Below are 22,500 nucleotides of genomic sequence, written 5' to 3' on the forward strand. Positions count from 1 at the left end.
TCTATAAATAAATTCTATTTTACAATTGTCCCTTTGTTTCTGTCAGTCCTGTGACATTTGCATTAAATTTACCATAAAATGCATGCAATACACCTTTAAGGCTATGAGGAAGTAACATCATTTAATGAAGGAGAAGCTGACAGTGATCAAGGATGCATTCTATCATTGAATTGTACAAGTTTATTCTTGTTTTTGTATGATTCTTTTAAATAATAACTGACTTATAGGTCAGGCCCTGTCACATTTTTATAAAGTGAAAATGTAAGTTTCTGGTAGAATTTCCCAAAGTAATAAAGTAATATTTAAAATTATTTTTCACAAATTGATTACATTTAAAGTGTAATGGCATTTAATAAGATACTCTTTATTTTATTTAAAGTTGAGATTTTTTCACGTGGCAAAGAAAATAAAATTACCACGAGACATTCTTGTCAAGTTTTGTTAGATTACCCTTAATACTCTTGAACAGATATGTTATTAGGTCTACATTAAAAGAAACAGAAAGTATCATTTTATTAACTAGACATTTTGATGATTTTCCTAAACGAAAATACTCTTTATTTTGTTTACAACCTTGAAAAGTTTACATTTAGAAGTTTACATTCTTAGTCACATGGCCTAAAAAAAACAGGATACATTCTTGTCGGGTTTTGTAAGATTACCCTTAATACCCTTGCACAGATATGTTATCAGGTCTACATGGTCATAGCATGATCTGAAATAGGGAATATGACTGTGAACACAACACACAAGGTCAATAAGAGATTATCACGTGTAAGAGCACTGCTCCATTATTGACAACCCAAGCAAACACATCTATAGTCATCATTTTCCATCAGTCAGAACCAGTTTGTCTAAGAGGATTTGTTGAGGCTGATTTTCTTCTTTGCCGAAGAGGAACGGTCTTCATTTAACCACTTGACAAGAAATGGCAGAGCAGAGCTTCAGAAAAATGGCTCCACTCCCTCTTTCAAAGTGCCCCTAGAGTCAATGTACAAACATCTTCAGATTTTAGAGTTCGGGAAGGAAAGCCAGAACCATCAGGCATCCATTTGCTCAGATGACGTTATCGGTTTGCATAATTTTAGCAAAAAGGTGGGCTGTGTGGTCCATTTGCCTAAGTTTTCCAAAACTAAAAAAGGCAATTCTGTTCAAAGGACCCTCACTAATGCCAACGATCCAAACCACCAAGCAGATTAGACATGGAAAATGTGAGGATGAGGCCACAGACACAACAGTTTGCCAATTCTTCATCTGTGGCCTGCGAGAGTCTGCAACAAGATGAGCAGAATGTAGAGCAGTGAGGATAATCATTAAGAGATCACAGTCTTCTTCAGTTAAATACTTACGCAGTCTTACTCCCAAATGACAACAATACTATTAAACCTTTGAGAAGTAGGATCACAGTTGATATTTGATCCATGGAGAGTTGTTGTTACAAACAGCTACAGTACAGTATACTTATTTCTATATAACATGTAATAATCAATTAAAGAAAACTGCCTGGCACTTTAAATAAAGGCCGTATTCATTGCTTTGTCAATCGTTGATAACAAGTAATATTAAAAATGGGTGTGACATTGTTTTGTTCAAAACATTTGTTAAAAAGGCTTATTCATCCAGCAATTTTAACAATTGACCATTTAACATTCATAATAGATATACAAAAAATAAAAAATACAGAGTGATCCTGTATTAAAATAAGTGAAGTCAGGTAATCATTCTTTCAATAGATTCTTCAAAAGACTGATTACTCCAGTAAGAAAAACAAGTAGAATCTTTAAATGACTCACCTTATTATTCTTCAAAGATATTTGTTCTAGGGACTGATTGATCCAGTAATGAAAGAAGTGGAGTCTTTGAGTGAGTCACTGAATTCTTCTTTTAAGAGATTTGTTCAAAAGACTGATTAATCCAGTAATGAAACAAGTGGAGTCTTTGAGTGAGTCACTGAATCATTCTTTCAAGAGATTTGTTCATAAGACTGATTAATCCAGTAATAAAACAAGTGCAAACTTTGAGTGAGTCACTGAATCATTTTTTTCAAGTGATGTGTTTAAAAGACAGATTAATTCTTTAAGGAAACAAGTGAAGGCTTTGAGTGACTTACTGAATCATTCTTTCAAAATATTTGATTGAAAGACTGATAAATCCAATAAGAAAAACAAGTGAAGGCTTTGAGTGAGTCACTGAATCATTCTTTCAAGTGATTTGTTTAAAATTCTGATTAATTCAGTAATAGGACAAGTGGAATCTTTGAGTGAGTCACTGAATCATTCTTTCAAAAGAGCGCTTTGATTCATTATGTACTGAAAGAAGTGAAGTCTTCATTGAATCATAGAGATTTGATCAACACTGCTAATTAATTCAGTCTTCATGAGTGAGTCATTGAATCATTCATTTAAGTGATCTGTTCAAGATTGCATATTCATCCAATAAAGAGTCATTGACTCTTTAATCAGGAAAGTTTCATATAAAATGATTTTTTTTAATTACTAAGCTATTTAAATCATTTGAACTTTTAGATTTTAGACTATGGGACTTATCACTATTTAGTCAACTAGCAAAACACTTCAATTTTAAAAATTGATGAATGTTTTGCACTAATCCCTCACCTTAAATTACACTGTTACAAGTAAACACACTGGGTGGTGCAATACATGTGATAATAACGCATAAATGTGTGCTTTTAGCTTTGAATTTAAGTATTAGCTTGATTCACTGATTTTTGTTGGACTTGCCCACCTCACTCGACGAGGATTCACTTATTTGCATGCGAGAAAATGTGAACTGTAGCAAAAATATTCATGCATTTCTCAGACTGTGAGCTGGCAGACTGCCTTTCTCCACAGCAAAGCCTGTTGTTAACAGGTCAGACTGTCAGTGCTTGATTTTCTGGATGAGAACATGAGAAATTTTAAAAAATGAGGTGGTCTTTATATAGACAGAGATTGTGTGGATTATCCTAATGGTGTCTGTTTAATTTCCTGATGGGAAACGCTCTGAGAGTAATTGTTTTTAAATGGTGAGTGTTTGTTTTTATTAAATGCATGTTGTTCATTAATTTAATAGAAAAAAAGTGCCTGAAGTTAAGCCTTCAGTAATTATGCATTTACAAGTAACTACATTCACACAATTCACTTAGAGAACAGTTAAAAAGTTTGGGGTAAGATTTATAAAGATTAAAAAAAAAATAATACAAATTTACAATTGGTTCTAAATGGTTAAAATAATAAATACTGTAAAGGTGTTCAATCAATTTCAATTATTATTATTATTATTATTGCCATAATTTTGTCTACCTTGTCATACTGTTGGTCACTCACAACAAATGATATTTTGGAGCCAATAGCTAGAATGTATAATAGGACCTATAAGATTCACAATAGACTCTCTGGATGGACACATCACTGTTTTGCAGTGTTTAATGTTAATCTAATGTTTTATCATTTCAAAATTACATTGTAAACACATGAATTAAACTGTATCGTCATTTTTTAACTAGTGCTACCTCGGCAGCCCTTTCTGCTTTGCTACCAAAACTTAAAAGGAGTGATCGGACCACCAGATCTGAAACAAATAGATGTTTGCAGTTACCGGCTTTTAAAAACTGTTATAGACAGATATCTTTCTTTTATGTATTCACAAAAGCCTAGATAGTAGCCTGTCTCTCTTCATTTTGTATGTTTAGTGATTATTTGTATTGTTCTCATGTGCTGTTGGATGAGATGTTAACTTAAGGGTGTTTGTATGTTTTTATGTTCTGCAAAGCAGGAACCTGCTGGAAAAAAAAAGTCAGGCCTGATTATATTTTAATCTTTTCCTTTTTATAAAAATGATAAATAAAATAAAAATAATGATATCACTTCATTAAACATGTATTACATGCACAGACAACACATTTTTGAAAAGTACACTATATGTTTTATAACTGCAAGTTAACCATGTTTATATTATTTATGCTATATATACCGTCCACACTAACTCTTTCTAATTTTGATTGTAATAACTTACACCTTTTGTATAGCTGCTGTGGAATGATAATTGTTGTGAAAAGCATTATACAACTAAACTGAAATTGATTAGATGCGTTAAATATTAAAAATGTAAAGCAACATATTCATTTAAATAAAATTAAATAAAAAAATATTTTTGAACGTTGGTGCAGGTTTATGAATGACTTGCTATTTTAAAGTAATCAATATAGCAACAGCGACTCAAGTAAATATCAAAGTCAAGTGACGCAACAAAAGTTCAACTGATGCACAATTTCATCTCTCAGTTCTTGGTTAACAGACAGAATAAATAGCCCAGCGTTGTAAACTCAAACTGACAGGAGGAGTTCAGGAGGAGGACAATGACTGGATATAAAACACATGGCTCATTTCCGCATCTCTGTAAATTACAAAAACCACACATATGGAAACACACAACACATACAACATGCCAGAACACTACTTCAGTGCAGTTCTGTTCACACAGAAAACCATCATCAAAAATACAGTTCCGCAGTAGGGCTGCTAGACATTACAATAAACTGACATTGCAATATTTTAATTTACAGCCTATATATTGCAAAATAAATGCCATTTACCAGATGCCTTGAATCGCTTGTAAAAAAAAAGTAATAATTTTAGATTGATTTAGGCGATTCTATAAAGGAGCATATCAGCAAAATATAATTAAACATGATACAAATGATACAGATACAAATAAACAATGATTTATAATAATAACCACTTATAACAACCACTGTATAATAATAATAATAATAATAATAATAATAATAATAATAATAATAACACTATATCCTTTTCATTGAGTAAATAATTCTATAATGTACAATTACAATCTTTACACGTTTAATTTGCTGAGTCCAAATGGCTTAAATTGGCTTAAAATGCTTACACAATCACAGGGCTTAAAAACACACGCATATAAAACTCTCAGTCTAACGTTTAAAGTTGAAATGACTCCAATTTGGTGTTAACTATATACATTATAATGTCTGGTCAACTATAATTCCAACTACATTGCAGAGCCCTGCGATGTGACTATTACGGACTCGATATCGATGATGAAACAGTATATTGTGCAGCCCTAGTTGCGAGTTCTGCAAACTTCCGTCATAAATGCGGTTTGAAAGTCAGGATGAACTAAAAGCTGTGACCATTTGTTTATTTTTCGTATTGTGACACAGTCCTTAGAGAGACAGAATATTAATTGAGAAAACAGTGGGCGTGGCTTGTTTTTCTACGGCGAGTTGATTGGATGTATAAAATAGGCATTTCAATTAGAAAGATCAGGGTTTCAAAAGAGTTGTAACAACCTAATGCCGAGTTCAGACTTCATGATTTTCAAAGTAGTGGCATCACAGATGTTTTCACACTGCATGACTATCTGGGGCAGCATTCCGTCGCTGCTGTGTTTACACTGCAAGATGAATCAGCGACACAGGGTTTTACAATGCATGACTTTATAATACGAATAATCACAGACAACTGTGTCTCAGTCCACAAACTACATCTCACAACCAAACATGCAAGAAGTGACATGGAAACAAGGTGAGGTCACATAGTTAATTATTACTTTTTTTATTAACTAATGAGAAAGAAACCTTTTAGCAGGGTATGTACTTATTTTGATCCCTTGGGTGTTCAAGGGATTTAGCAACTTCTCTTCAACTCTTTTCTTTTTTGAACCGGTTTTGGTATTTTTCAGATGACATGTCACACAGACAAGGGGTGCTCCTGCCAAATTTCCACTAGTATTTCTTCCATTTCTTGGTTCCACATAGACTGAAAAGAAGCCCTTTTATCTTCTCCCCATCTTCCTGCTGCCCTGCAGATACCCTTACTAGAGGATGCTGCTCTCTCATTGGCTGTAGGTAATCGCAGATGCTATTTTCAATCAGAACACATTTCACACAACATGATTTTGAATCGCAGACAGCTCCAGATATTTAGCATGCCAAATATCCCATGATTGTCAACGACAAAATAACAAAATCACTTGACTTTTTTAAATGCACATACTGAAATTTGTTTGATAAAAGAGTTTCTATCATAGTTTATGCGCATCTTTTCTCATTGGATAAAAAGGTTATCCTACTCATTTATGCGCATGTTCTTTTATGTGCATTTTCAAAATGTTTGTGCATACTGGCATTTCAATCAACTGATTTGTATGTGCATTTGCAAAATACGCATACAAATAGGTGAATGGAAACGTAGCTACTGTGTGATTGTTTCTCACATGAATGAGCACCGATTTGCCTGTGTTTTCAGACATTTGTCTGGAATTCCTCCAAACCTGTTGGCGAGTCAAAATCGAGGCTAAAGTCATGCAGTCTGAACTCGCCATGTCTGTTTGTTGCCAAAACTGACAGTGGGAAGGGCGTGGTTAAGCATGTTAGCCACGCCCAATACCTCAGACAGACGTAATCTAAGAATATAACTGAAAACAAACAGGAAGTTTACTTTCAGATTTTAAACTTAGATTACAAGGGAACTATTTTGCTTTTCTTAATGACATGCACAGATGAATTGTTTACCACAAAACTAGCAATGTGAGCTAACAAAATCAATATGGTTGGTTTTGATTTCATTTGTACTTTAAATGCCATTAATAAACTGATGTGCACAAATAGAAGGGTCTTAAAGACTCGATACAGAACTAACAACCATGTTCAGTAAACATGGCCAAAATGTCAAATCCTAAAAAGTACCTAATTACCATAAATGTCACGGTTGCGTTTGATCAGAATTATTAGTCTGCTAATGTTTTTGTACTGACACACACAGATTTTGTGCTACACAGCAGCCCTCCCTCAGTTCATCTATATCACACTGACCGACAGTAGATCATATCAGTGGAAATTTAAAAAGCGGGTGACATTTGAGCTGACAGATCTGACAGAAGGAATGTCACATGCTTTTACCTCACAGCAAGACTGATTAAATGAGACTGTCATATCACTCACTGAGCGTGTGTGTGTGTTAGACAATGAAGCACACAGAGATCAGTCAGCCTGCCAACATTAGAGGACTGTGTGTTTAGAAATGTCAGAGAATAATGATGCTGCTGTTTCATTTAATCCTCATAAATTTTAATAATCATATTTGTTAAAAAATAAAAAAATAAAACCATAACAGTAGTGAAAATGACACCAAGGAACAACATTTGTGGATTCAATTTCACAAAAATGTATTTTCCAGCTGATGATTTACCAACAGTCAATCAGAATTCATCTCACTGTAAAGGAACACTCCACATTTTATGTTACATAGGCTCAATTTACACGTCTGCTACACTTAAACAGTGAAGTATTTCCATTTTTTAATCCATTCATCCAATCTCTAGGTCTGGCTGGAGGACTTTTTAGCTTAGCTTAGCATAGCTTAGCATAGATAATTGAATTGAATTAAATAATTAGCATCTTGCTTAACAAATTTAAAAAAAGAACTTCAACAACTTTCCTATTTAAAGCTCGACTCTTCTGTATTTACAACGTGTATCGAGATTAAAGGAAAATAAAAAGTTAGTATTTTCTAGGTCAATGTGACTCAAATGGCTATTAATTATACTCATTCAGGCTAAAAAATGAGAATTACAAGTTTGTATAAAATCCCAGTAAAAAGTCACAGCACAATAATAAAACAATAAAGAACAATAAATAAGCTAAATGTCACAAATAGCATAAAGGCGACAGTGATGATCACAAATTAAATACTTTGCTAAAAGATGCATCTTAAGAAGCTTTTTAAAACAATCCAAAGAAACAACATTGCTGATAATTGTGCGTAATGAATTTCATAAGTTGCCCAAACTCTGTCCTGGAGGGCAGGTGTTTACTTTCAACCCCAATCAGACACACCTGAGCTATCTTATCTAGCTCTTACTAGGTTTTCTAGAAACATCCGTGCAGGTGTGTTGAGGCAAGTTGGAGTTAAAAGCTGCAGGACACTGCCCCTCCAGGACCGAGTTTGGCCGTCCCTGATTTAGGTGCACAGTAAGAAAAAGTCCTACCTCCCATGGTTTTTAGTCTACAGTGCGACTGATAAAAAGTTTTGGTAAAAATATCATCAAAAATCTTTGATCATTTGAGTGAGATGCTAATGGTCTAATCTGATTCAATGATTTATGCTAAACTAAGCTAAAAGTGCTCCTGCTAGACACGGAGAATGGGTGAATAGATTAAAAAATGATAAAAACCCAACAGTTTAAATCTAGGCGAGTTATAAAAATAGGCATATTTCCATAAAAAATGTAGTGTGTCTTTAAAAACATTTATAAAGAACATTTATAGTAGCACACAACAAAACTGATGTGCTTGTTTATAATAAACACAAGCCTAATGTGTATTGGTGTGGATGCTAATACAGCTATCGTCTCTTATGCGCAAAAAAATAAAAATAAATAAATAAATACTAAATTTGCATACAGTAAAAGTATATACCATTTTTTTTTTTTTTTTTCAAAACACAAAACTCTTAATGTTGCTGGCACAGAGTGTTTGGAGAAAGGCTGCTTTGGGAAGAGGGATGCTGAGATTGTGCCTTCCTCTCCTTCAATATGCATTCTTCCTTCTGAAGAGACTAAACATTGGCTTATAAGGTGCAAACTGAAGCTTCTTCTGCTTTTAATAGGGTATATGCAGAGCTAATGTTTCTTCCCATATCGATAAACTTCCGGTGAACGGTTAATGTGACTTTTTTTTTTTTTTTTTTTTTACAGTTACTTTTACCGCATCAATGCTGTAATGTAATTTACATACAATCAGTTACATAGAATTCAGCGCTCATATACTGTAGATGTTGAAGTTAAAACGAGATGAAAAGCCGTTTACATGCATGCGCCCGTCAGAATCAGCAGGCGAGTGCAAATACACCATTAAAAATACTTCATTAAAATAAATGTTCATATTTTAAAGACATGGCATGGGAAAATGTAATTTAATGCAGTGCTTGTACAATCTGAGACCCACTTTATATCGTATATCAGTCAGGCAGTGAAGATCATTCATTTTTACAAGAAAATAGACCTTAAACGCACCAATTTTGTAATGGCATACACTGTAAATTCTAACATGTTCAGTTTACTTAAAAAAAGTTTGGAAACCGATTGCCTTATTTTTGCAATATAAACTTACAAGGAAATCTTAAGTTAAGTTTAATTATTGCCTTGAAGTAAGAAAACTAAAACTTATAAAGTAAACTAACTGTTAAAAATTAATTAAGTTTAATAGAAAATTCTAGTTAACATACTTGTCATTATTTAGTAATCTTACTTAAGGTTTTATAGTAAGATTACTTTAATAACTCTATTTAACTAATACTGTTCTACCATGTTCAGTTAACATCTTGAATGCTAGTAGTCTCAACATTGTTTTAATCCACCATTTTAAGTAATGTCAACTAAAGAAACTACGTGCAATCGGTTTCCACATTTTCTTCAATTAAACTGAACATAAAATATGTAGTTCAACCTACAAGTAATGACATTATACAGGTCTTAAATGTAAACATTTTATTTGACAAAATTAGCAGAATTTCACAATACACTTGTGATATTTTAGTATCACAATACACTTGTACACAATACAGTTTTGTAAAAACCTGTTGTAAAGTCCTGTAATATACTGTAAACAGCAATACAGACAAAAAATATAATAAACATGTTCAACCCTAAAACACAAGTTTTCGAAAAGGTTTGAAAATCTATCAAAAAAACTTTAAATACTTGACACTTGGAAAAAAGATACTTGAATTAGTGTAATTAAACATGCCATTGCACCAGCACCTTAAACATGGCAGCATATAGACACTCACAGAGGAACAGATATTAAGCTTTAAAGCTAATTTGTTAGACTGTGTAGTTTAGATTTTCCTACAGAAAATATCACATTAGTGTGGTCAAAAGTATTGAGTTTGGTATCAATCAATACTGAAATATTAAAAATATCCATTTTCCACCAGCATTTGAGTGCTACTGAGCTCGTTCTTAAACACCATTGATTGGCCACTGTGTTCACATGCTCAACAGAAATGACTGTGATTGGCTGTGACTGTCATAGGTTTACCATTTTTCACTGAGTCCAAACAAAGTTACACAGACACTGAAGTGTTTCAAAGCCATGTCGATAGCTGATTTGTTTAGAAGCTAACATATAAGCTATCTGGTGATGAATCGACTGATCGACAGTGCTTTGAAGTTATCCAGTGTCTTTGTATCTTTGCACCTGGTGAACAGTGGTGAAGTGTGGTAAAAATAATGACCTTCAAAGCCAATCAGTCATATCTACTGAGCATGTGAACACAATGGCCAATCAGTTCTTGCAATGTTAGTGGGAAATGGATGGACTTTTTTTTTTTTTTTTCAGTACCGATTGGTACCAAACTCAATACTTTTGACAACCCTATAAATCACAATACACTTTTTTGGTAAAAAAAAAAAAAAAAGTGTATTAAACACCAAAATGCTGCAGTCCTAAATGTAACACTGCAAACAGCAACATGTTAAAAAGCAACACTTTGTAATTAAACATGCCATTATACCTGAACCTTTAAACATAAAGCACAGCAGTATATAGGCACTCGCCGAATAAAACACATTACGCTTCCCTCCCAGCAAAAGCAACACACGTTGAACAAATTCAAATGCATTGCTCAAAGTCTTTGGGTAGTCCGAATTCAGTGTGTAAATCAAAGCAAAAAAAGAGACATACTGCATGTGGCAAAGTCCATAACCACTTTTCCTTCCAGTATAAAGGCCCACATTGCATCCATAATGAGGTTCTTTAGACATCTTCACACACGACAGTCAGCAGGCCAACATCTTCTGCACTGAAGTCCGACTCTACAGTTACATCCTATGAATAGAGAAAGAAAAATAAGTAAAGTTTGATATTCTAAATGGCACTAATAAAGCCTGTAGTGGCCAGGAGACCAAAAGCAGAGGTGAAAAAAATACAATTCCTTGTGCTTAATTTAGTAACACTTTAGTAGGAACCAATTACCCTATTAACTAGTTGCTTATTAGCATGACTATTTGTGTTTATAGTACATTTTACATTCAAATGCTTCTTATAAGAAGCCTTGCTATGGTGCTCCTTCTTCAATGTAGACCAACACGATGGATTTGCCTGTACTGCTTCTACTAGGCTTGTCATGATAGTGGAATTTATTACCAATCCATATAGTAATTTTAAAACTATCCATTTCCTGCTAACATTTGAGCATTGTTGAGTGTCATTTCTGTTAAGCATGTGAACAGAATGGCAAAACAGTGCTGTTTAAAAATGTGCTCAAAAGTGCTTAAAATGTTAGCAGGAAATTTGCTGCTTAAAATTGCAGCAGAGATTGGTACTAAATTCCAGTATCTTGAACATGATACTATTCTAAAGGAACAATAATTTTTTTTAATTAAAGAAACACTGTAATGTACTAAAACAAACTGCAGTAAAAGTACTTTTAAAACATTTTCAAGAAATTAAATGCAAATGTGTGAGAGACCAATTGGTGCTACATAATCAATATAAATATTTTGTAGGGAAAACTTAATAAATTGGGAACCGATTCATGAATGCATTTGGTTTTGCTAGATTAAAGCAGTGAGTCAAGTTTGCATTATTTAGCACACTTTTTAAAAATGTATTAATAACTATTTTTTAATAAGAAAATTGATGTTTTAGTATGGCTTTTAGAACAAGGGTGCAGCCATCTACAATCCCACAGCAGGTGACTTCACAGGGTTGGTTATAATACGGAGCATCTTTGACTTTGTGGCTTTTAACACTATCTTTTTACATCTTAATCCAGCAGGTTCTTTCAACTGAAATTATATTTCTCTCAACATATTACATAGGTATTACACTTATTAAGATTTTTTTTTTCAAGCTAATCTTCCTCCTTTTCAAAACAAGTGTGTTTAAAAATTAAAGAAATGCATTCATTACTTCACTGGCCTATGAAGCTAACTGACCCTGTGATGGCACAAGCTGCTGTATTTGCAACATAGCAATGCTCTTGCTCCAAAGGCCATAATATAACATCCCTCTTACTTTCAAATGCTTACATTAAATGCATTTGTTTTATTTTTATAAAATTGAAACTTTTTATTAATAAGTGAAGTAAACTGGAATGACTGCTTCATTTCCAGTCTAAGAAAGCAGAAACAATAATACTACTTACAAAACACATCCTGAAAATTTCTTTAGACTCATCCCTCTAAAGGACTGAAAGACCCCGGAGAACTGCTGCCAGATGACCTTGAAAAAGTAAAGACAGGTAGACATGCATTATAGCCCAATGAAAACATCAAATGCAATTTATTGCAATCAAATGCAAATTATGATTCAAAGATGATGTCACAAAAATACCTTTGAATTAACATGTTGAAAATTTCTTCTAGTTTTCTTCTGCAATTTTCTCCTGTTTTTTTTTATTTTTTTATTTCAATCAAACGAGCAGTGTGTGTCCAATGCAGCGTAGAACTTGGATCTCACATTTCTTCCTGATATTCGATTGAATTCTGCAAAGATCCAATCAAAACATTATTAGTCATTAATAACATTCAAAAACACAAATTCACAAAATCACACAAAGTTTTGAAAAGAAAACAAACCTTCTGCAGCACTTGCATTAGCTGGTGTTTCCTCTATGACTTCCTTCTGGATGTCACTGTTGTGCACAAAAACGTAAAGTGTTATTGACATGGCTAAGCGAAATTCTAAAACAAAAAACAGAAATCAGAAACACATGCAATGATACAATGCAATGCCATTTAGCAACAGATGTTACACTTTAACATGACATAGTTAAATGTTCTTGAATAATAAAAGCTGCCAAATACTCCCGGCGCCTGTCATCAAAAGCATGAGCTATACTTGTCACCAAACAGTAATAAACACAACCCCCGATTAAATATAATCATGGCATTGTTGCTGGTGTGCCTTACTTTTATGCGCATTAAAAGTGGAATAAATATTTGTCTCAATTGATGTCTTTAAAAGGACACTGAACTTTCTGACTAGGGTTGCACGGTTTACCGGTACTATGGTAGTATCGTGATACTATGGCTCCAAGATACTGGCGGTGCCACTGTAGTTTGTAAACGGTAGTATTGTCATTAACAGTCTGCCTACAATACATAATGCTGCATGTGAAAAAGTCACTAAAATACTTACACGATTCAGCAACAATAGATCATTGTATTTTAATAGTCTATGGAGCCTTCTAAGGTTGTAAAACTGTAGAATTTGCGCCTTTTATAGTAGCCTATTGCATATTTTGTGATGGTTCATTTTGAATCGGGATTTGTTTATTTCTGTTCCTGTCAATATGATATAATAGCTACAACAACCGTGACAATCTATTAAAAAGAATGACTCATAAAGTGAAATTTTGAATTACTTTGGATTCTTATCCGTTAATAATTGTGAAAAAAGTATGATAGATGAAAAACCCAAAATAGCAACAGGAAACAATTTTTGACCACTTCATATAGCCTAGGTTTGTTGGAAAAATGCTCTTTTCTTTATGTATCTTTATTTTAATGTATTTTTTTTTTTTGCTGGAATGAATACATTTTAGGTGATGTGCAAATACTTTTTTCAACAATAAGGGAATTATTTAAATTCAAGTAGGCCTATAATAACATATACAATATATTATTTCTGACATTTTTCTTTATTTCATGGATTTAAGTTATGAATTACAGTATTGCAATACTACTTGGTATCACCATACTTCAGCTGGTATAGTATTGTAACATAAATTAATGGTATCACAACACAACAACCCTATTTCTAACTAGTCCTCAGATGATTATTCAAATGGACAAAATATTCGGACTATTCTTGATCATGCAGTTCTTTGCTGAGAATTTTGTTAAATGTACTTTTAATGCATTAAACGATTTAAAATTACCCTGACACTCAGTATGGAGACAAGGTAACGTTAATAGAACAATTCATGAATATGTTCTATGGCTTGTGCGGTATTGTTCAAAAAGTTTTCTTTGATGTGTAAGTGCAAAACTTACATTTCCACTGCATATCAGCTCACAAACTGGTAGTCTGAAATAAAAAATAAATAAAGGGTATAATGATATTACAAACCAAATATGCCACTCACAATACTCTAATGGTGTGCTACATTTTAAACAACCTTGTAATTGTTCAAATTTATTTGCCCTAAATTGTTAAAAATTAGTGAAACCTTCTTTAAAAATGCAAACTAACAGGTTTGGCAAAGCCTGTTTCTTTACAGAAAGTTTGCTTATAACAAAGGCTTGTTGATGCCTTTGTGTGATATTGAGCAAACAAAGGGATGTTTCTGTGCTTGGTACGAGTTATACCACTTCATCATTAACGTTATCCATCACACATATTCAGTCGCATCTGGTCAGATTTATTTGTCATTACAGCAATACAAAACACTCTATAACGTAACGGCAACACTGGAATAAACCTTCAAAACGGCATAAAGAAAAGACAAATAGCATATAAAACAAATAAATGAGTTAATTAAATATCTCTCGCATTTTCATAAGTTTAACTTTAAGTTTCATAGGGATTGTTAGCATAAGCACACTTTAGCATCATGTGTAAATATGTATCTGCCTCATACAGTGACACGAATCGTAATCGCATCGAAATCCTAAATTACCTAAGACACTCACGGGTCCATTTTGAGCTGAAACTGCTTTATAATGTTCTAAAAGCCTCGGCGGGTTAAAACTGCTGCTGCCCCGGCGATCATGGAGAAAAAAACGACTGGTCTGGTCATGAGCCGCTCGCTGACGCCGGTGTTACACCGGACCGAATCACAGCTGATCTCCTCACCTGCTTCCTGCAGGTGATCTCATAAAAGTAAATCTTAAAAAAAAAACACGCATATTTTCGTCACAACAAGCGCCACTAAAGTTCAGCGATAACTAACGTTACTGTATTTGTAATGCGGATAAATAGGTTTCGTTTTCTTTTTTAAAAATGTAGACCTACAGCTACAGTTTGTGTTAACTTTACATCTATTTGAACGGATCATTGCGCGCGCTCTTGCTCTCTCAGTGCATCATTTAATATGGCGCGGCCCGCTCTTTTAGAGCATAACGCCCACTTTACAAATTACTACTAACTTTACAAATTATTAATAGTTATTAAAAAGGACTAAGCAGCTAAAAATAGCTTATCTAGTAAAGTAGACAGTATTGCAAATAACGTGCAGTGGTCAAAACGTTTAGTCACAACATCATGGGCTATTAATAAGTTCACAAAACAGCAAACAATTTCACAAAGTGCAGGAAATAAACAGATTAACGTTACTGATACTATACAAATAAAATCAAAGTAGTAATTAAAACGAAAAGTTTACCTTGATTTTACAGCAGTACATCTTCTCAATATGAAATCCTGTCCTTCAATGGCGGTGCTGGGTGGCGGTTGGTTGTGACTCGGGATGGGGGATGGGAAATCACCACCCAGTACGCATGCGTAACAGCATGGCTTAGCTCTTAAAAGCAATTTTACTCCAATTACATTAGTTATGGGAACTTTATACCTTACTATGTCAGCAACACTAATGCATTTCTAGTAAACTCAACAATTAGCTTAAAATTAAGTAAACACACTAGAATTTTGATAGTAAGGAATACTATTCGCATTTACAGTGTACAGTTCACCAGAAGCTATTGACCCAGGTTACTGCAAAAGTCCTTCTGCATACATCTGCATAAACACTATACAATGTAGCCATGGCACAAAGGTAGCTGACATGATGGACGCACAAAAAAGTAAGAATATCTTTTGGTGTGTATGTGATTGAGAAAAGTGCATGTCGCCATCTCTGAATGGTGCAGATATCCATCACAGATTACGGAGTCATTACAGGTTTCATGACTGAAATATAATGATGGCGTTGAGGATTTAAACGTGCTGCAGGATCACATGATTCAAGACTAGAGCAGAAATTCATCCAGATGTTTTTGGAGTTTTGGCAACCACAAGTTGAAAACATCAAGTTATATGGGGAGTGGTGTCACTTCCAGACGATTAACTTTGTCAAACATGACTTGTGCTTGGGTGGATTTACAGCTTCCCTTGTCATTTTCTTGGAAAAAAGGAAAGAAAAGAGAGAGGGAAATTATCTCTCTTTTCTGTTTTCTTACAGCATTTAAGTTTAAAATGTTACATTTTCTATTTCAATTATATATAAATAATCAATAAATATTTTAAAAAGTGGAAAAAGGAAAGGACAAAATTTATTTAAATGAATATTAAGGAAAGATGAAAAGAGGAAAAAAGGAAAAGAAAGAAAATTAAAATTAAAAAGAAAAGGGAAATGAAAAAAGAAAGGAAATTGACAAAAGTAAAAAGCTAATTAAAGAAAAAGAAAGGATACTAGAAAAAAAGAATGAAAAGAAAAAAGAATAAGAAAGAAAAGGTTAAATGAAAAGAATAAGGAAAAAGAAAACAAAATAATAATAAAGAAAATGGAAATGGAAAAGAAAATGAAAAAGGAAAAGAAAAAAAGAAAAGAAAAGGGAAAAATGGAAAAGGAAAGAAAATAAAGAGAAAAAAGGAAAATAGGTAAAACAAAAAATGACAAATGGAAAAGAAAAGAAAAAAGGAAATAAAAAATTAAAGAAAAAAAGAAAAGAAAAAGAAAAAAACAAAAACAAAAGAAAAAGACAAATGGAAAAAAAAAGAAAAAAAGATATGAAAAGAAAAAGGAAGAAAAGAAAAAGGACAAACGGAAAAAGAAAAGAAAAGTACAGAAAAAAAAACAAAACAGAACAGAAAAGGGAGTTTGCCTTTTTGGCACTGGACTGAAGTCATAGATTGAGCCAAAGTGAAATTGGTCTCAGCTGAGCAGTGAAGCTATAGAGTGATCTTTGAGAAAAATGGCACCAAACACAATGGGCTCTGAAGATCTGGAGCAAGGCCATGCAAACAGATAAAGAACGAAATACTTATGCATTCAAGTTTTCAAACCATGTGGCAAGTCTCCCAGCGGGATTGTAAAACAAAACCCGCTGCTAATGACCCTCTTCATCAACCATCTTCCTTATTAGGATCATTTGGAAAACAATCATTAGGATCTTTCAATGTTAACTTGAGTTTTTTTTCCTCCAGGAACTCCACCCATGCAGCATCTCAGCCCTGGCACAATATCACAGAGCTTCCTCGGGGAACAACATGCTGTCTTGAAAGCCCTGAATCTCCTCGAGCCCCTCAACACTCTTTCAGAGACAGAAACACTGATTGCCAGCACTTGACCTGCATTGGTGCCATTTCAGCACTTGAAATGCCTCACTAAAACTCGTTTCACACTTCAAGTACTGCTTCCACTCTGTCCAACGCAACAACGCTGCATTGAAAGCAAAGATGGCTGTTAAATGTTTGTATTGACATTTCAACTTGCCTTATTCTGATATTGAATATACAGTCCAAAACATAGAGTGAAATGAGGGTTCTCCAGTTCCTAAAACTATGGGGCAGTTCTTTTTAAAACTGAAACACCAATCAAAATTAGTCATTTCATGCGAATACAAATATTACATAATATCATTTTAGAAATTATGGCTTGGCAATATAGCCAAACACAAACAAATGAACCTTTTCTTTTAAACAGCCCCTATTTTGCACTATAAAAGGTCATATTTTAGTTTTGGGGGTCTCCCAACAACAGTTTGGTGTGCACGCAAGGTCAAAAAAACACTTTCATTGTCTTACAATATGCAATTATTTTTACCTAATTATCCCAACGACTCCCATAAGATTCGTTCAGCAATTCATTTGTTCCCAAACAAATTGTGAGACAAATTCCCCCGTCAGGCTAATCTGTGCTTATTGGTCCGATGACCCAGCCTGTGATTGGTCGACAGGGTGCAGTGCGAGACAGAGAGAAATGCCCATCACGGTTCTGAAGTAGCACAGATTATGTGAGAGCCCAGTTAAACACCAGCATATTTCTCTACTCTTAACCTAACCCCAAGTAATAACAACGACACACATTCAGCATTAAGCACACAGTGGCAAAGGTTGATCTATTATGAACATTGAACATGCCGCTCGTGTGAGGAACAGCCGACGGTGGCCATAGCTGCAGAGGATCGCGAGTTCAGAAACGATTTTAAATCGATAAAGGAGGAGCACGTGTCGCATTTTCAACTTGGTTTGGACGCAGTATGTGAATAGCCCCATACAGATATACAGTACAAGCACTGATCTATATAGATAAGTGATTACAAGCCGCACAGCAATACAACTTACAACACACAATTATATACATATTTTGCAAACTACACAAAACAAGGCAACAATTTTAATCACACATGTTATGATGCGGAGAAAGAAGAAACTGGTTTATATGAACTGTAACAGTTACTGACAAAGTCCATGTAAAAGTCTGACAAAGTCCCATACATAATAGTCTCCAGTGCTCCTTCTTTTAATAGCAAATGGCGACGAATCCCGCATTGCAGCATATGTTGTTATCGATCATTAGAAAAATGACAAGAACAAACACAGCACATGATTGAATATACTATGGTGCTGTGAAAATGAACTTTAAACCTTTATTGCCCGCAGCCGAATCTCCACCTGTCAGTGATCGTCATCCTTATGTCATAATTAGTCCCTTAATCCCCAGTGCTCTGAAGGGAAATGCACGCTCACGTTTTACCGGATCTGGAACTAGATAGTTGGTGATGTACTGTATCGATATCAATGCGTTCAGGCAAAAAGTCCAAATCCAACTCGATTTATTTATTCGATATTATTAAAAATCAATAGTTTAAACAAGGACTCAGCTGGATTTTTTCATTCATTAGTGCTGTGTTACACAATGAATAGAAGGTCATTTTTAAAAACCCATAATAGGGAATTTAAGTCAGTATTATTAACTGTCATAATAAGTTACATTTTTATTTCCTTAAAGTTTAAGTTTAAATTTTTTGCGCTTTTAAATGTGTATCTTAATTGTAAGATAACTGTGGTTTTAAACATTTTTAAATACAATTTAAAATATTATTTTAATTAAAATACTAATATTTAAATACTAAAACTATTTTGAATAGACGTTGTTTTATTTTATTTTATTTATTTTGTTTATTTTAGACAGATATATGACATATATATCTAGATATATATTATATGACAGATTTACTCATATAATGAATATGTAAAAGTTTTTTGCTTGTGAGGTAAATGTAATGTTATATGACATTAATTCACCTCATTATTCAATTGAAACACTATAAATATGATATATTTAAAAAAAAAAAAAAACCTACCCATTTTAAAAACTATATTTTACACTAAAATGGTACAGTGAAGGAGCAGATTTCAGCCACTGACTCACAACACTGTTAAACACTCAGAGCAACTTTTTTCAGTAAACTAATTCAGTGTGGACACCTGTCTGAACTGCAGACAATTTACTAACATAGCTGTTCCTTAAAATGAAAACAATATACAAGATATGTCAAAATTTCCACATGGGTGGCGATGGCTGCTGGTTTCAAACTCTTCAATATACCTTCAATTGTGTCCAACAGAGCATATTTGAATGAAACTCAAATAGGTTTGAAACAAGTGAGGGGAGAGTAAATGATGACAGATCTTAAACTTTTAGAGTAAACCATGCCTTTAAAAATCAATCCACGGTCGAAAATAACACCAAGCCCTGTCTTTGCTGCTGCTGTACCTTATGGATCAACTCTTTATCCATCAATCCTGATCTCAGGAGCGACTGCACACAGCAGACAAACAAGATCAGAGGGAACTAGAGCAAGAGGAGTGGTGGAGAACTAGTGAGGATGAAAAGAAAGGAGGCACAACATCTAAATGAATAGATAAGTAGGCAAAACAGTCAGTTTCTGGGAAGTTGCCGTTGAGCAAAAGCTCTGGTTTCACAGGGCTGTTACATAAGAAAGCCAAAGCCCTACTCGCATTGGAACTCGGCCCAGAGACGTAACGTTATATACACACATATACACACAGGACCTTCTACTAGGATTCAGTTAGAGGTCCATTGAGGACTACGGTATATTGGGAATTCAATCATGATATTTATTAGAAGGGAACGTCTTATGCAGCTGGAGTGTTTGCAGAATGAGTTAGAATGCTTTTATGTTTCAAGGGTGGTCTATATACTGCCTTACCAAGAAAATTCCTGGAAGGACAAGCCTCATAAAAACATCTTTGACCTCGAATGAACTTGTCATATTTACTGAGGACTCGTCTCTACATTACTGACTGCAGGCATATGAAACTCAGCTTTACAACTCTGCATTTTATACTATGTCTTACAGGGATTGAACTGTAGTTTATGAGGATTTAAAGTCCACTCATGAACATGTGAAAATGCATTTTATGTGCACGTGAAATGAGGTTAAAGTTCTTGACTTTAAAACACTCCATCTTTTTTGAAATAGACTCATTTGACAAGTCCCCTAGAGTTAAATAGTTGAGTTTTATTATTTTTGAACTCTTATAGTTTAGCTTAGCATGAATCATAAAATCAGATTACACCATTAGCATCTCAGTCAAAAAAAAAACTATTTCTTCTATCTAATTCTATAAAATTATTTTAAAGAAAATGTATTTATATTTGTACTATCATGTACTAAGACAGACTGAATATGAAAAGTGGAAAAATATTGCTCCTGTTGAAGACATGGTACAGCAACAAGATTCTTTAATAATTATGTCAGAATGAGAGAATACAGTGTTGCCAACTATTTTCAATGTTAAGGCGCTAAGCCAGGGGTCACCAACCTTGTTCCTGGAGATACCTTCCAGCAGATTTCAGTTGCAACCCATATCAAACAAACCTTTTTGTAATTATTAAGTGCTGCTTTAGGTACTATTAATTGGTTTAGATCAGGGGACTGAATTCTGCAGGAAGGTAGCTCTCCAGGAACAGGGTTGGTGACCCCTGCGCTAAGCTCTGCCTGAAAAGTCACTAAAGTTGTAAGATGACATCATGCAACAACTTGCACATTACTGACATCATCACGTCCAAACGTGTCTGTTTGTTTAACAGCCTACGGTTAATGCAGGGGTATTTATATTTGCACTACCATTTATGTATACGTGTCAATTTAACAAAATTTATTGCTGTTTAGTTCCGAAACTGTCACTAAAATATCTGTGATTGTGAACAAGAAAAGAATAAATGTTCAAATTAAATTGTTATATTTAAAACAAAGGAGAACCAGATCGGTTTGACTGTACCAGGGAAATACATCACACTCGTGGTGCTAAATCATTTGCAGTCCGTACGCAGAGGACGGATCTGCTCTCAGGCTACAGGTGGGAGAGACTGCTGGGCCGCCTGTCAGTGCTCCGAGACAGGGGTCAACGGCATCACCCGCAGCTCGTTGAGAAGAGTAGGAACAGTACATTATGGACACATGACTGTCTATAAAAATCTTCAGTAACACCAAAAAATTTGCTAGATTTGTTGCAAGTCACTTTTTTGAAAATCTGTCATTAAGAGGGTCTGAAAAGTCACTAAATATAGTGACAAAGTCGCTAAGTTGGCAATACTGAGTGAATAGCTTCTAGCCAAATCTGCCACGAAAATAACAACCTTTCATTTACTATCATTCCTAGTACATTTTGTAACTACAGAAAAGTTCATCTTTATATATAAAATTATCCAAAATTTTTGGACATTTTTAGTGAGATGCTAATGGTCTAATCTGATTTAATGATTTGTGCTAAGGGAAGCTAAAAGTGCTCAAGCCAGAGCCAGAGATCGGCTGAAAAGATTAAAAAATGCTAAAAGATCGTTTAACTCTATAGGGGACTTGTAAAATGAGCCCTTTCCAAAAAAAACGGGAGTATTCCTTTAAGAAAAATAAAAGCAAGAATATGCAGCCTACTATGTATCATCATAGTCACTTCTGACGGGATAGTTTTTTTCTTTATCATTCACAACAGTTTGAGGCCTCAGGCCCTTGATAAATGACCATGTCAGCCTAAAACGAAAGGAGCAAATTTACAAGTAGGCCACACAGTCAGTCATCTGATTCCAGAGTTTGAAAAAAGCCCTCAGCATGGCAAAAGATGCATTCGCCTTTTATATTGCAATAATTATCTCATCAAAACAAACTGCTGCGAATTAGACATATTCAACGATAGCACAATAGGCTTGATGCCTTCAGGCTCAGGTCATATAACAGCTGTATACAAATTATCCCAAACAGAAAGCCAAGGGAAAACAAACTGAGGCTCCAAACAAACCCACAAATTAGCACTGACCCAAAAAGCTCTGGTGCGTGAGACTCGAAACTGGAGATTCTTTTATTCATTTGCTCTAATGGTCGAAGGGACAGTTCAGGCCAAAAAGAAAATGGTGTCATTATCGACGCATCCCTCATTCTGCTTTTCAGTTCGACACAAAGAAGACATTTTTGAAGAATTGCATCACAGTCATGACAACAGCTCGGTAATGGGGCAGGAAAAAAAGAAGAGAAAAACACAACACA

The 22,500-nt window shown here is 34.2% G+C and overlaps 1 protein-coding gene and 1 long non-coding RNA gene across 4 annotated transcripts in view; both read right to left on the minus strand.

Moving 5' to 3' along the window:
• The window catches only part of adcy6b (adenylate cyclase 6b), a 101,078-nt gene that overhangs the window by 51,602 nt on the left and 26,976 nt on the right, over positions 1 to 22,500 (minus strand). The gene's annotated exons all lie outside the window — the stretch shown is intronic.
• LOC147838228 (uncharacterized) lies at positions 9,514 to 15,424 on the minus strand. 2 transcript variants are annotated; one of them, XR_015523674.1, is made up of 6 exons: positions 15,375 to 15,424; positions 14,044 to 14,077; positions 12,625 to 12,680; positions 12,380 to 12,531; positions 12,192 to 12,268; positions 9,514 to 10,870 (listed from the first exon to the last, which is right to left on the minus strand). It is a non-coding gene; the product is annotated as an uncharacterized LOC147838228 (long non-coding RNA). The 2 variants fall into 2 exon arrangements; XR_015945699.1 differs by lacking the exon at positions 15,375 to 15,424 and adding an exon at positions 14,683 to 14,843.

The sequence above is a fragment of the Danio rerio genome, chromosome 23 (assembly GCF_052040795.2).
Source record: "Danio rerio strain M-AB ecotype USA chromosome 23, GRCz13ab, whole genome shotgun sequence".
In the NCBI taxonomy this organism is placed as follows: domain Eukaryota; kingdom Metazoa; phylum Chordata; class Actinopteri; order Cypriniformes; family Danionidae; genus Danio; species Danio rerio.